The sequence below is a fragment of the Dromiciops gliroides genome, chromosome 1, assembly GCF_019393635.1.
Source record: "Dromiciops gliroides isolate mDroGli1 chromosome 1, mDroGli1.pri, whole genome shotgun sequence".
Classification (NCBI taxonomy): Eukaryota; Metazoa; Chordata; class Mammalia; order Microbiotheria; family Microbiotheriidae; genus Dromiciops; species Dromiciops gliroides.
In genome coordinates, this window is record NC_057861.1 from 111184450 (window position 1) to 111196870 (window position 12421).

General features: G+C 45.0%; 1 protein-coding gene across 4 annotated transcripts in view; it reads right to left on the bottom strand.

Annotated features, from left to right (window-relative positions):
• The window catches only part of ZHX2 (zinc fingers and homeoboxes 2), a 225790-nt gene extending 213768 nt beyond the window's left edge, over nt 1-12022 (bottom strand). For all 4 annotated transcript variants that reach the window (XM_043977626.1, XM_043977625.1, XM_043977623.1 and 1 more), the window contains exon 1: nt 11924-12022. The gene's annotated coding sequence lies outside the window, so the exon portion shown is untranslated. The remainder of the gene's footprint in view (nt 1-11923) is intronic.
• Between the last annotated feature and the right edge of the window lie 399 nt (nt 12023-12421).

A 12421-nucleotide genomic window follows, 5' to 3' on the forward strand; every position in this document is an offset into this window, starting at 1 on the left:
CAGGAAATTCTGCTGTTAATAGGAGTTCGAGTCACCTCCTACTCCACCAGAGTCCTATTCTGATGGCTCAGCAAGGTACAGAGGTACGAACCCTAATTCCTTTTTCCTCCCTCAGTTTCTTTTCAAAGAAAATTGTTCATCTATTTTGTTCTCACACCACCTTCATTTTTGCATCTATTCCCCATGGCTAATCCATTGAGCCATCTCTCATAACCCTACCTCCACCCCCAAAAAGCAAATTAAGAGAAGGGGGGGAGGACTTCAGCAAAGACAACCAACAATCAAGTCTGACGGCATACAGCTGGATTCCACATTTGTAGTGTCTCACCTCTGCAAGGGAGGAGAGGGAGGAGTACCTTTTCATCTCTTCTTCAGAGACAAGTCTGGAGTGACTCTGGTTCCTGAAAGTGGAGCCAGTGAAATGCAGGGTCTGGTGGGTCTTACAAGTGAGAGGTGGGGAAGTATACTGCCCAGAGTCCTGGATGCTTAGGAGTCACAGAGACCAGGGTCCAAATGTGTTCTGATACAGGCAGTCAAGGTGGAGCATGGGAAAGAGAATTAGGTTTAGAGTCAGAAAGACCTGAGTTCAAATCAGGCCTTGGATATTTACTAGCTGTATGACTCTGGGTAAGCCACCTTGCCCCTTGTCCTGCCTCAGTTTCCCATTGTAAAATGGGGGTGATGAAAATAGCACCGACCTCTCAGGGGTTGTTGTGTGGATCAAATGAGATATCTGTAAAGGGATTAGAGAGAGTAGGTGACTAATAAATGCTGCCTCCCTTCCTCACCAGTAGTTACTTAATAGGGGCCACCTAGGTGGCACAGGTAGATAGAGCTCTGGTCCTGGATCAAGAGGACCTGAGTTCAAATCTGACCTCGAGACACTTACCAGCTGTGTGACCTTGGAAAGTCACTTAAACCCCAATTGCCTTAAATATCCAGGGGCCATCTTGAGTAAATCCTGATGTATATATTGCCACTGGACCCAGATGGCTCTGGGAGGAGAGGGAGGTTGGTGACCTTGCACAGGCCCTCCTTCACTTAAATCCAATTCACTGCAAGTCAGGGAAATCACCTCCCGATATCATGGTCCTCTTTGAGAATGAAGGACAAATCTAAAGGTACTTAATAAATGCTTCTTCCCTTTCTCTTACCAGGCAGGTAGGGTCCCAGGGAGTGTAGGATTTTTTGGCCACAGCAACTTATGAAACAGATTGGGGGGGGGGGGCGGACATAAATGTATATGTCACAACTTGCATCAGTGGAGGGAAGTGAAATCACAGTGAAATCACACCTCTCTGCAAAGTACATTAACTAAATCATAAACTAGGTCTAATTTCAATCTCAACTTGATACTTGGTTCCCTGAATTTACAACTGCGGCCCAGGAGACAATAAAGACCACTCACAATATATTGCTATGTTGACCTAAGAGCCCTTTCTCTCGGAAACAATATAAAACAGTCAGGATCTCCTGGTTTTTGGCATAAGTTCACGGCACTCTTCGAATCCAATTTTATTACACCAAATTCCCCTGAAGAAAACAGCAGGCAGTCTTGCAGCATGAAACAAAAGCTGGGAGCTCTGATCTGGAATCAGGCCCTCCCCTCTGGGATTCCTGGACCTGCTCCTAGGCCAATGGGCTTCCTCCCGGCTCCCATTTGTCAGGTCCATAACTCTCCACCTCAAAAAAAAGAGGCAAAACTAACCTTCCTGCCTCTCACTACTTCCAGACCTCCCCCTCTGCCAGCATTTCAGGGGCCTCTCTGGCTTCCCTTGAAATTCTTTTTTTTTTTTTTTTTTTTTTTTTTTGGTGGAGGAGATTCCATTAAAACGTGCTCATGGCCTGGGGTGGGGAGTCATCACAGCTGCCTCCAATTACTTGAAAGCCTGTCCATCGCTGGAAAGGGGGGTTAGACTAGTTTCTGCCTGGTCCTGGAGGGCAGAATCAGGAACAATGCGGAGAGGGAAATTCAGGCTTAACAACAGGAGGGCAAGCTCCTGACAATGAGTAGTCCTTGAAGGAGAGTACGTTGAATTGGGAGACCCCCCCTCACTAGAGGTTTCCAAGCAGAAGTGATTTTATTCATAGATCAAGAATTGGAATGAACCTCAGAGTGCATCTAGTCCAATTTGCAGATGAGCAAACTGAGGCCTGGAGAAGTTAAGAAACCTCCCTAAGGTCACATGGGTAGGATACAAATCCCAGTCCCTTGACCGTCAAGGTGCTGTTTGCATTGTATCACATTCCCTCCTGAGGCCCACTTGTCAGAAAAGCTCTAGACTGGATTCCTGTTCAGGTTGGGTTCTAGATCCTTTCAGTTCCAGAATTTTGAGGTCTATGATCATAGCAGCCTCCTGGCCTGCTCACAACAAGGTCTCAAAAAGGTAAGTTTCAACAACAAAGGGAAAATGAAAATGACTTGGAGATTCCTTTCCTCCCTGCCCTCTTTCCCTGTCCCTTGCCCTAGTGTTCCCTGAGTGATCCAGTGGGCACTCTCCAAATACAAACTAGGGCCAGGGGTGGAGAAGGTGGTCTGGTTCTTTGGCCAGCTTTGGCAGTGTTCATATATTTAAAGAACAGCATGAAGGTAATATTGACTGAAAGGAATTCTACATACCATTTAACTAAATGGCTCTACAGCAGGGGAGATCTATAGACTAGAAGCATTATGATCCAAGGGCTCTCAATTACAGTGATCTTCTCTTACTGTATAAAAACACCAACAGAGCTGGCCATTTCCCCTCCCTCCTCCACCACCGTCCAGCACCCCAATCTTCAGGTAATTGTACTAGTCAGTCAGGACCCTGGAGACAGCTTCAAAATAGGGAGGCAAGAAAAGACCATTCTTCTATCTACTGAGAGACAGCGAGGCACCTGTGAAGAGTGCTGGACCTGGGGTCAAAGGAGCTGAGTTCAAATCCTGAATCTTCCATTTACTGTGGACAAGTCAATTACATAATAAAAGTGAGGGTTTTTTAAGGTTTGCAAAGTGCTTTACAAAAAATCATCTCATAATTTGGAACACAAAGTTTTAGAAAATGACATCAAAAGTTGGTTTTACACATAATTTGGGGAAAAAATAAAATTCTAAAAAAAAAATCATCTCATTTTATCCTCCCTGACACCCATGGCAAGTAGTAATAGTAACAATAACACTAGCTAACATTTATATAGCACTTACCCAGGTGTTATGTTAAGTGCTTTACAATCATTACCTCACTTGTTTCTTATGACAACCCTGCATATAGTAGGTGCTATTATATGTACGCCCATTTTTACAGATAAAGAAACTGGGCAGACAGCTGGTTAAGTGACTTGCTCAAGGTCACATAGCCAATAAACTCCTAATGTGGATTTGAACTCCAGGTCCAACCACCTAGCAGCCTGAGTCATTTAAATGTATCTCTGCCTCTTTCCTCATCTATAAAAGAAAAGGGTTGGATTAGGTGGCTTCTAAGTTCCCTTCTAACTAATGTACAATCCTCTAATAAGATTTGAAAAAGTCCCTTGTTTAAACATATGAGTTTTAGGATTTAGAACCAGAAGGTGCTCTTTGCCCCAAACCCCTCATTTTACAGAAGAGGAACCCAAGGCCCAGAGAGGTTAAGAGATTCCCCACCCCCCTCTGAAGTCACACACAGCTTAAGGAGCAGCCCTAGAATTCAAACTCTGGCTCCTCATTCAATGTTCTTTCCACTACACCCCACTGCCTACTAGAACTTGCATCCAAGGCCATTTGCAAGACTTTTTAAAAGCATGTTTGGAAAAAGTTCTGCTTCTTTCTGCTCCATTTCTCTTAGGTGTATAACAGGAATGGTAGGTTGGAGAGGAGGCTGATATGAACATACAGCAGGAAAGCAGGGGTGTGTGTGGCTCTTCACCTCCACATAGAAGGGGGACCAGGGCTGTGGCAGGATGGGGCCAGGTAGAGGTGACATCCACAGGTGGCAGAGTAGAAACTGTTTAATGGGACTTCTGTCCTCAACACAAACATGTTGCATTCCACATATTACGTAGACCTTTGTATGATAAATGAAAAAGCTACCAAAATCGGTTTCTGCAGACACTGTCTAGTCCAGAAAGAGGCATTCCAGCACACTACAAATGACCTGGAGTTCAGTGTTAACAGTAACTCCCATGAACTTCCATCCCTGGCTCTCGACCAGAGCCACAACTAGTGTGGAGCCAGTGGAGCTTTTGCCCAGAGAATGGACCCGAGGTGTAAGCGGTACATTCCTCTCCCCAATCCTGTGGATGCTGCTCCAGTCACATCAATGCCCCCAGGATCTAGTCCCTATTGGAAGCCTTCTCACAGCAGCCTTTTTTGCCCTGAATCCTGTAGGAACAAGGTCCAAGCTCTTGGAGAAACAATTTGATATTATTACATCTTCTGCACAACTAAATGTGCCTCAGGTGCCCTAATGCCTACTTCTGAATCTGCTCCCTGCTACAGTCTACCTTCCAACCAAATTGCCCTTTTCCCTTTTGGTTGCCTTCCTTAATTGAAATCTGGTCTTGGACACTTACTAGCTGTGGGCAAGTCACTTAACCCTGTTTGCCTTGGTTTCCTCAACTGTCAAACAAGCTGGAGAAGGAAACAGCAACCACTCCAGTATTTTTGCCAAGAAAACCCCAAACAGGGACAGGAGAAGTTGGGGACACAACTAAAAACAACAATCCCTGTCTTGGTGATGTTTGCTCAAAAAGCTTCCTATACCTAGCATGTCATCCTCTTGAGCAGCTGAATTCTCACCCTATTTTTGGTTAAAGGGCAATGCCAATGCCACTTGCTCCAGAAAACCTTCTCTGACACACTGTCTAATAACTCTTCTCTGTAATAACTACAGACATTAGCTTGCCTCTCAAACAACTTTCTTCCCTTTCCCCTTCAGTTCAGGCTATTTTGGTTTTTTGATTGTTTTTTCGTAGCTCTCTAAAATACTTATGATGTATTACTTCTATCACCAATTGGTAGCACATAGTAGGGCACTTCATAAATGCTGATTGTTGGATAGATCATAGTTATCTACCATGTCTTAACCTCCCTCTATGCCAGAAGGTCCGGGAGGACGAGGACCAAGTCTTGTCTAAACTTTGTCTCCTGGTCTTTATCCAGTGCTTCGTACAGAGCAGGTATTTACTTGATAAATAATTGTTGAAATGAATTATTTTTTTAATACCCCATAATGTAAGCCATCCACAGATTGTCAGAGCTTAAAAGCACTTTGGAAATTATCTAGTCCGACACTTTCCTTTTGCAGATATGGAAACTGAGGACCAAAGAGGTAGACTCTACTGGCCACTAGTGATCCCGTCTCCTGACACTATGCATGTGCGCAAGTACATTCCCAGAATATCCTCTATCCTCTTCTCGACTTCCAGAGCCCTTCTATTCCTTCAAGGCTTAGTTTTGGTTATCATCTCTGGCTTCTTCCCCATCCAACTTCACCCTCCACATTCATTGTACTTTTCTTCCTTATTAACCTGACATTAACATTTGTATGTGTACATATTTTTATTCCCAACCTCAACAGAGTGTGGATTCCTTGAGGGAAAGGTCTGTGTAACTAGCACCTGGGACAGTGCCTTGCACATGGTAGGTATTTTAATAAATAAATCTGTGTTGAATGGAATTGAAATAATTTGTCCAAAGTCGAGTTGGTTTGCGGCTATCCTTCATTCTAGGAGAGGACCAAAATGACACCACTACGTGTCACTGACCTGCCTATGGCTGGTCATATCAATTCCAGCTCAGAAGTTTCTATCACAGGTCCGGTATAGTCTATATGAGTATTTGAGTGGACCAAGGTCAAGGAGAGTATTGGGGAAAGAGACAGGCAAGAAGACCAGCTTTCCTGATGAAATGTGTCACCCTGAGCAAGTAACTTCTGGGCCTCAAATTTCCTCTGCTGTAAAAAGACAGGGTTGAACTAGATGGCTCTAAGAATCCTTCCAGCTTTAAATCAATGATCCTGTGATTCCCAGACCTCCTCACCCACTATCCCTATTCATCCATCTGCTTCTAAATTTGAAACACTGTGTCTGTACTGGCAAAGTATATTGTGTTGAAAGGGGAAAATTAAGCTTGTGTTTCCTTTCTCTCATTTAAAAAAAAAAGATGCACCCTCCCTCCCCAAAAGGGGACCTCTCTCATCAACCAACAGAAGTCCACAATTTTAGCAGGTGGCGACTCTGCCCACAAATAACAGGATTCTGTTTGATTGAGGAGCAGTCCAGAGTTCAGACCACAGGCCTAGAAGATGACTCTGTTCCCTATTTGACAGAGAGGCATGTCTTGGGTTTGGCTCCAGCTCCTTCAGACAAACTGATTATCCTCTCCTACTCCAAACCAAACCCACCCACTTAAGAAAGACCTCCATCCCTATCCAAGAGGTCAGCATTCAGGGTGAAGGCGTTCTGGAAACACTGCTGCAGAGTAAGAGCTGATATTCATATGGTGCTTTATGATATTATCTCATTTGAGCCTTAGAACAAGAAATGAGAAGTAGGTACTATTACCCCCATTTTATAGATGAAGAAACTGAGTTTCAGAGAGGCCCACAAGTCACACTACTACTAAAGACTGGAACTGGGGAATCCTAATGACCACATTACATTACTGTATATTGATCCATTTGCATCAACGGAGTGAGCATCCTTTCACTACTCGATTTGTTGCTACATATTGCAAAGAATGGAATATAGTGCAACAAAGTTTAATCAGGGCAAAGGATTTTAAAATACAAATTAAAGGGAGGAGGAAGGTCGGATCAAAAGGGGCCTTGGAGGCTAAACTGAATGACGACATGACAAGAGAGGTTATTTGCAAAATATCTTTCAGGTCGTGCACATACTAAATTCCTTGCATACCTAATGAGAGCATCCTTGGTCTTAAGAGAAATGTAACATTTCAGGAAGGTTCCTTCAGTGGCTTAAGGGCTGGAGGGCTGCCTTTGAAGGTCAGAATGACCTGGTTTCAGCCCTCTAAGAGACACATACTAGCTGAGTGGCCTGGCTAATTCACTTAACTACTCAGTGCCTCCATGGAACTGTTAAAATTGAGCTTCTGATCTGCAAAGGTAAAAGTTTCCATCACCAGTGAAATCCCATCTGGACCCCTTCTTCCTCCCCAAGGACCTTTCAGCGTTCTTTCCACCTGCAGCATTTAAAGAAAGATGACTAATCCAGCCTTTTAAGGTGCGACATCGCAAGCATGAGCACTGGGGGGAAAAATCCGTGGGGAAATGTTCGAAATTGTAACATCATACGTGTTCAGAAATGGGGTGGGTGAGGGAGAAAGAATAGCTGGGCATCCTCAAAAGAGTGGCCTGCCTGGCTTTTCCCATGACACAGCACATCGAAGGTCTCCTTAACGATAAATCAATGCCTCATGTTTATTTATTCTGATCCTTTGTTCTTGACTCAAAGAACTGGCTCAGATTTCACGCACCCAAAAAGTAGAGTTAAGTACCACAGTACAACTGCATCATTGAAAGAAATCCACAAATAGACTGGGAGGGCCAGAAGGGGCCTGGCAGATCACCTAGTCTGACACCCCCCCACCCCCTCAGCTTAAGAGGTTCAATGATAGGAATTAATTTGCCCAAGGTCATACAGGTAGTAGTAAGAAGAAGGTCAAAACCTCTTCCACTACACTTCTGGGAGGTAAAGTAATGGAGAACCATAGATTGTAAGAATGAAAGGGTCCTCAAACACCATCTAATTTAGGGGTTCTTAACTTAGGGTCCAGGAACTTGGTTTTTTTTCTTCCCAAAATACTCTGATCATTGTTTTTGGCTTCTTTGTGTTTCTGTGTGTTTTATTTTGCGAGTTCCAAACCATTATTGAGGAGATGGGGTCCACAGGCTTCACCAGGCTGCCAAAAGGGGTCTTTGAAACAAACAAACAAAAAAAGGCTTTGAAGGACTGCCACTAGGTCTTTCCCCTCATTTAAGAGCTGAGGAAGCTGAAGGGATCTGCTGAGGGTCACAAAGCAAATCTGGTGGCAGGGCCACTCCTAGAATCTGGGCCTCCCAGCACCTCATCCCCTTTTTCTTCCATCATGCCATGCTGCCAGACACTTTCTAGCATGTTCAGCTCCACCAGCACTATTATCAGGGAAGAGCAGATTGTTACCAACTGTTAAAGCCTGACTAATACCAAGCACAAAATACTTGATGGAACCCACTCTAAAAAAAAGGAACCATCCCAGTACCTGGTCCTCCATCCTCTACTGCCCTCTACCCCATCTTCCCTTTGGTCCAAGGTACCTAAGCCTGGATCTGTCCAAAAGCTACTGGAGGGAAAAGCAGGGCTGGACCAGTACTAAGAGCTAGCATTTAATTGTGACTTAAGGTTTACAAAGAGCTCTTCCTCCCTTAAGCAGGCTGGGTACATTCTCCTGATGTCTGGCTACTAGGCAGAGTATCTGGAGGGAGGGGGAGTTAAATACAACTACTATTCTCTACTCTCCTACCTCCTCCTCCTTACTAATAATGAGTTGTGGAAAAAAGTGGAATGGTCTATCTCAGGCTATAAGGGGGCTTTCCCACCACTGACATTCTTTAAGTAGAGACTGAATTGGCCACTTCTTGGGGACACTGTAGAGTGATTTCCTATGAACTTAAGGGCTAATCTCGGTGGTCTCCAAGGTCCCTTTCAACTCGGAGGTTTTGTGATTCTCCTCCTAGATGTCCACTTTCCAAATTCCCCAGTCTTCAAGATATATGGAGCCATCAATGAATGCATCACACTATTAGCAGGAAGAAGTTAGAGAGGAAACTGGTAGGGTCAGATACTCCAAGGCATGCAGTTGTGGGGGACTTTGGAGTAGCTGAACCAACAGCTTGCCCAAAGGTGAAGAGGCAAATGTGGTACAATGAAAAGAGAGCTGACACTAGAGTCCGAAGGGCTGTTTAATTCCTTCTTGTGACGAGCATTACCACTATGACCTTGGACACTACCTCCCCGGGCCTCAGTTTCCTTATCTGTAAAATAAGTGTGTTAAACTAAATGACTGACCTTTGGGGTTCCTTCCAACCCTATGATTATGATATTATGAAGAAAAAAAAGACACGTATTTCCCCTTAGCATCAACTAATAAGTATTTATTGTGCCGGATGCTAGGGACACAAAGCTGGAAAATGAACATTCCCTGTCTTCAAGAAGTTTACATTCTATGGGGGGGGGGATGCAATAACAAATAATAATTTACACATTGTGCTTTAAGGTTCACAAAAGGCTTTGCATATATTTTCTCACTTAGTATTATTCCCATTTTTTACAGATTAAGGGGAAGGATGGTTAAGTGAATTACCAAGGAAACTACACCTATTTAGTGAAGCTGACTTCAAATTCCTAGCACCATTATGCCTCAATACAGGGTGACAGGGGAAGGAGGGAGGTGAAAAGAAAGGCAAGGCCTCGTGTTGAGAAAAGTAGTATGAAATGTTCAGTAAAAATACTACCATAAACTCTGTATTTCTGTAGAGTGAATACATTTCCTTTGGACAAATACAGATCTGTGTGTTTGAGTTTTTTATTTTGAATGGGGACTAATGTTTTTGATTAACAATAAAACCATTGGTCTCCTGAAGTATTCTCTCAGGTAGAGGCCCAGCTGATGTTACATCTGGTCAGAAGCAAAGTTACGTTTGTCAATTGAGGAGCAACCTGGGAACACTTGAAGAGGACAAGAACATTCCTGCAGACAGACTACAAGCCCAGTTTTTGTCAGTGGCAGATATCAATTTTGGGTTGTTTGTTGTTTGTTGTTTAACAGTTGTTTTTCTAGTTCTCTAATATGATGTGTTTATATCCACCCATTTATTAAATGTATTTTGTCACTTAAACCAACTCTATGTCAGTTCTACTCAACTGCATGCAGAGTCCATAAATCTATTTTCAATATTAAATATGCCACTTTACAAGTTATTTATTCCAGTTGGTTGACATACAGTGCTTTGTGGCTTTACTGCCCCAGGACTGGGCTGCTCAAACTGATTTCCTTTACAGACATAAAGTTACTTTCAGGCTGAAATCATGTCAGAGATCTCACCCTCTACTGTTCTGCATACATTTCAATGCTTAACATGCTACCGTTTTGGGGGGGGGGAGGAGGTTCACTCTGGTGCTTTCCCTACAAGATGCTCAGGAGTTAGCTACCTGAGAGGCTGGATAAGAAACAGCAAACAAAAGAAGGGGCTGGCACAATGACCTCTTGGGCCTGGGAGGCACTGCTGGGACCACTGGGGCCCAAACCTGGGCAGTCACCCTTTTAAAAGAGGGGCTCTGCGATAGGCTAGATTCTTTGGTTCCCCCCACCTCCTCCACAAAAGAAAATGCACACAAAAGGTCTGACGACTACCAGGCACAAAATACTTGATTGAAACCCATTCTAAAAAAGGAACCAGTCAGGAAAGGGTTGAGGGCAGAGACCCCCACTCGGCTTTGAAGTCAATCAATCCAGCAAATCACAACTTTCCTTCCTGTGAACCAAGTTTTCTTCCCCGCCTAGACAACAAGCCTTCTCCTTCCAGACTTCAGTCACCGACAATTAAAGGCACAGCAAAAAGGGGAGAAAAAAATAAAATAAAGGAAGGGGGGTGGGGTGGGGGATACATGTGATATTTGTTGTTTAAAACTTTCTGCTTGTCTTCTGCAAAACGGTTAGAAGGGGACGTTTGCAAAGCTGATGGAATAACAAGTACTTGGAAAGCAGCAAAGGAGTTAGTTAACAGCAACTTTGATTACCTTTGGTGGGGGGGCACTTTTAAAAAGCACCAGCTGAAGTTGGAAGGAGGGGGTTATAAAGTTAAACTGGGAAAATGAGGAAGAAACAAATGCCGGTCTAGGGGCAACTCGGGTCTCTCCCACCCCCCCTCCACATGCACCACAACCTTCTTTCTCTACTACTACATACACACCCCTCTCTGGGTGCCACCTGAGTTGGTAACAGTGACAGGGTCCACTGACCATGTATCTGTTGCTGTGGCTTCCTCTCTCTCTCAACCCCCCCCCCATCTCCTTGCTGCAACAACCCACCGCGTCATGCACGGTTCTTGCCACCACATTACGACAAATCGTCACAGGGAAAGGGGTGAAAAGGAAAAAAAAACACACATACAACACACATAGAAGCGTGCAACCTATTTAACTATTAAAAACATACACAGACACACAGACACAGACACACCGCGGAGATCGGGTCAAGTCCCCGCCGAGCCTCGCTTGCTGCACAAAAGACCCGCAGTTTCCCCAGGACTCAGGAGTGGGGGGGGGGGGGGGGAACGGCCGCGGCAGGAATGAATAAATAAATAAATAAAGCCAGCAAGAGTCGCGTCTACGTAACGCCCTGTCGAAAGCGGACGCCATATTTTTTTGTGGCTTATGTCGACATAGGGAAACGTAGACATGTTTTTTCTCTTCCCCCCTCCCTTCCTCCTCCTCCTTTTTCCCCCCATTACCCAAAACTTGTCAAGATTTGGAGAAAGAAAAAAAAAATCAATGTCCACCCAACCCCCTGCTAGGTCTTGCTCCTAATAATAATAACAATAATAAAAATTTAAAAGCCAAACCCTCCTCCCTTTTGCTTCTCTTCTCCCCCCCCCCCAACTCGTTTTTCAAAAAGCCGGCCAAGTCCCATTAACAAAACATTTTAAGGAGCTGCTGCTGCCGCCGCTGCCGCTGCTGCCGCCGCCGGTGGGAAAGTTGGGTCTGAGTCGCCGGCGATCGGAGGTGCTCCTGGTGCAGCGAGCAGTTAGAAGTGTGCGAGATTTCAGCGCCGGGGAGGAAAGGAGGAAGGAGGAGGAGGAGGAGGAGGAAGGAGGAGGAGGAGGAGGAGGAGGAAGGAGGAGGAGGGAGGGGGAGGGGGGGCGCCGCTCGGCCGCTGCGAGGGGAAGCGAGGGGGGAAGTTTCTTACCTTGCACCGGGGCTTTGGAACGCGGAGACACGGGTTTGGAACGCGGAGACACTGCGCGAACGTTCCAAAATGGAACTCTGGCTGTTTCTACACCCCCCCCCCCCAACAACCACCACCACCACCACCACCAGCCACCCCCCTCCACACACACACACACACACATACACACTCACACACTCACACACACCCACCGGTCCCCCACTCCACACCGTGGAACCGAATCCGATTCTGTGGTTTAAAATGATACTAATTAATAAGAATACCCTAAACGGGAAGACGGTGGCACCCCCCCCAAAAAAAAAAAGGAAAAAAAAGGGGGGATAAAAAAAAATCCCTCGATCAGTGGGGAATCTACGCCAAAACCCACATGATCTCTAACGTCAGCATGCGTATTTGCATACGATACCACCACCAGCTCTTCCACCCGGGTCTCGTATTCCGCGGAAAGTTGCAAACTGAAATTCTTACCCCTCTAGAGACGCTTCGCAAACATATATA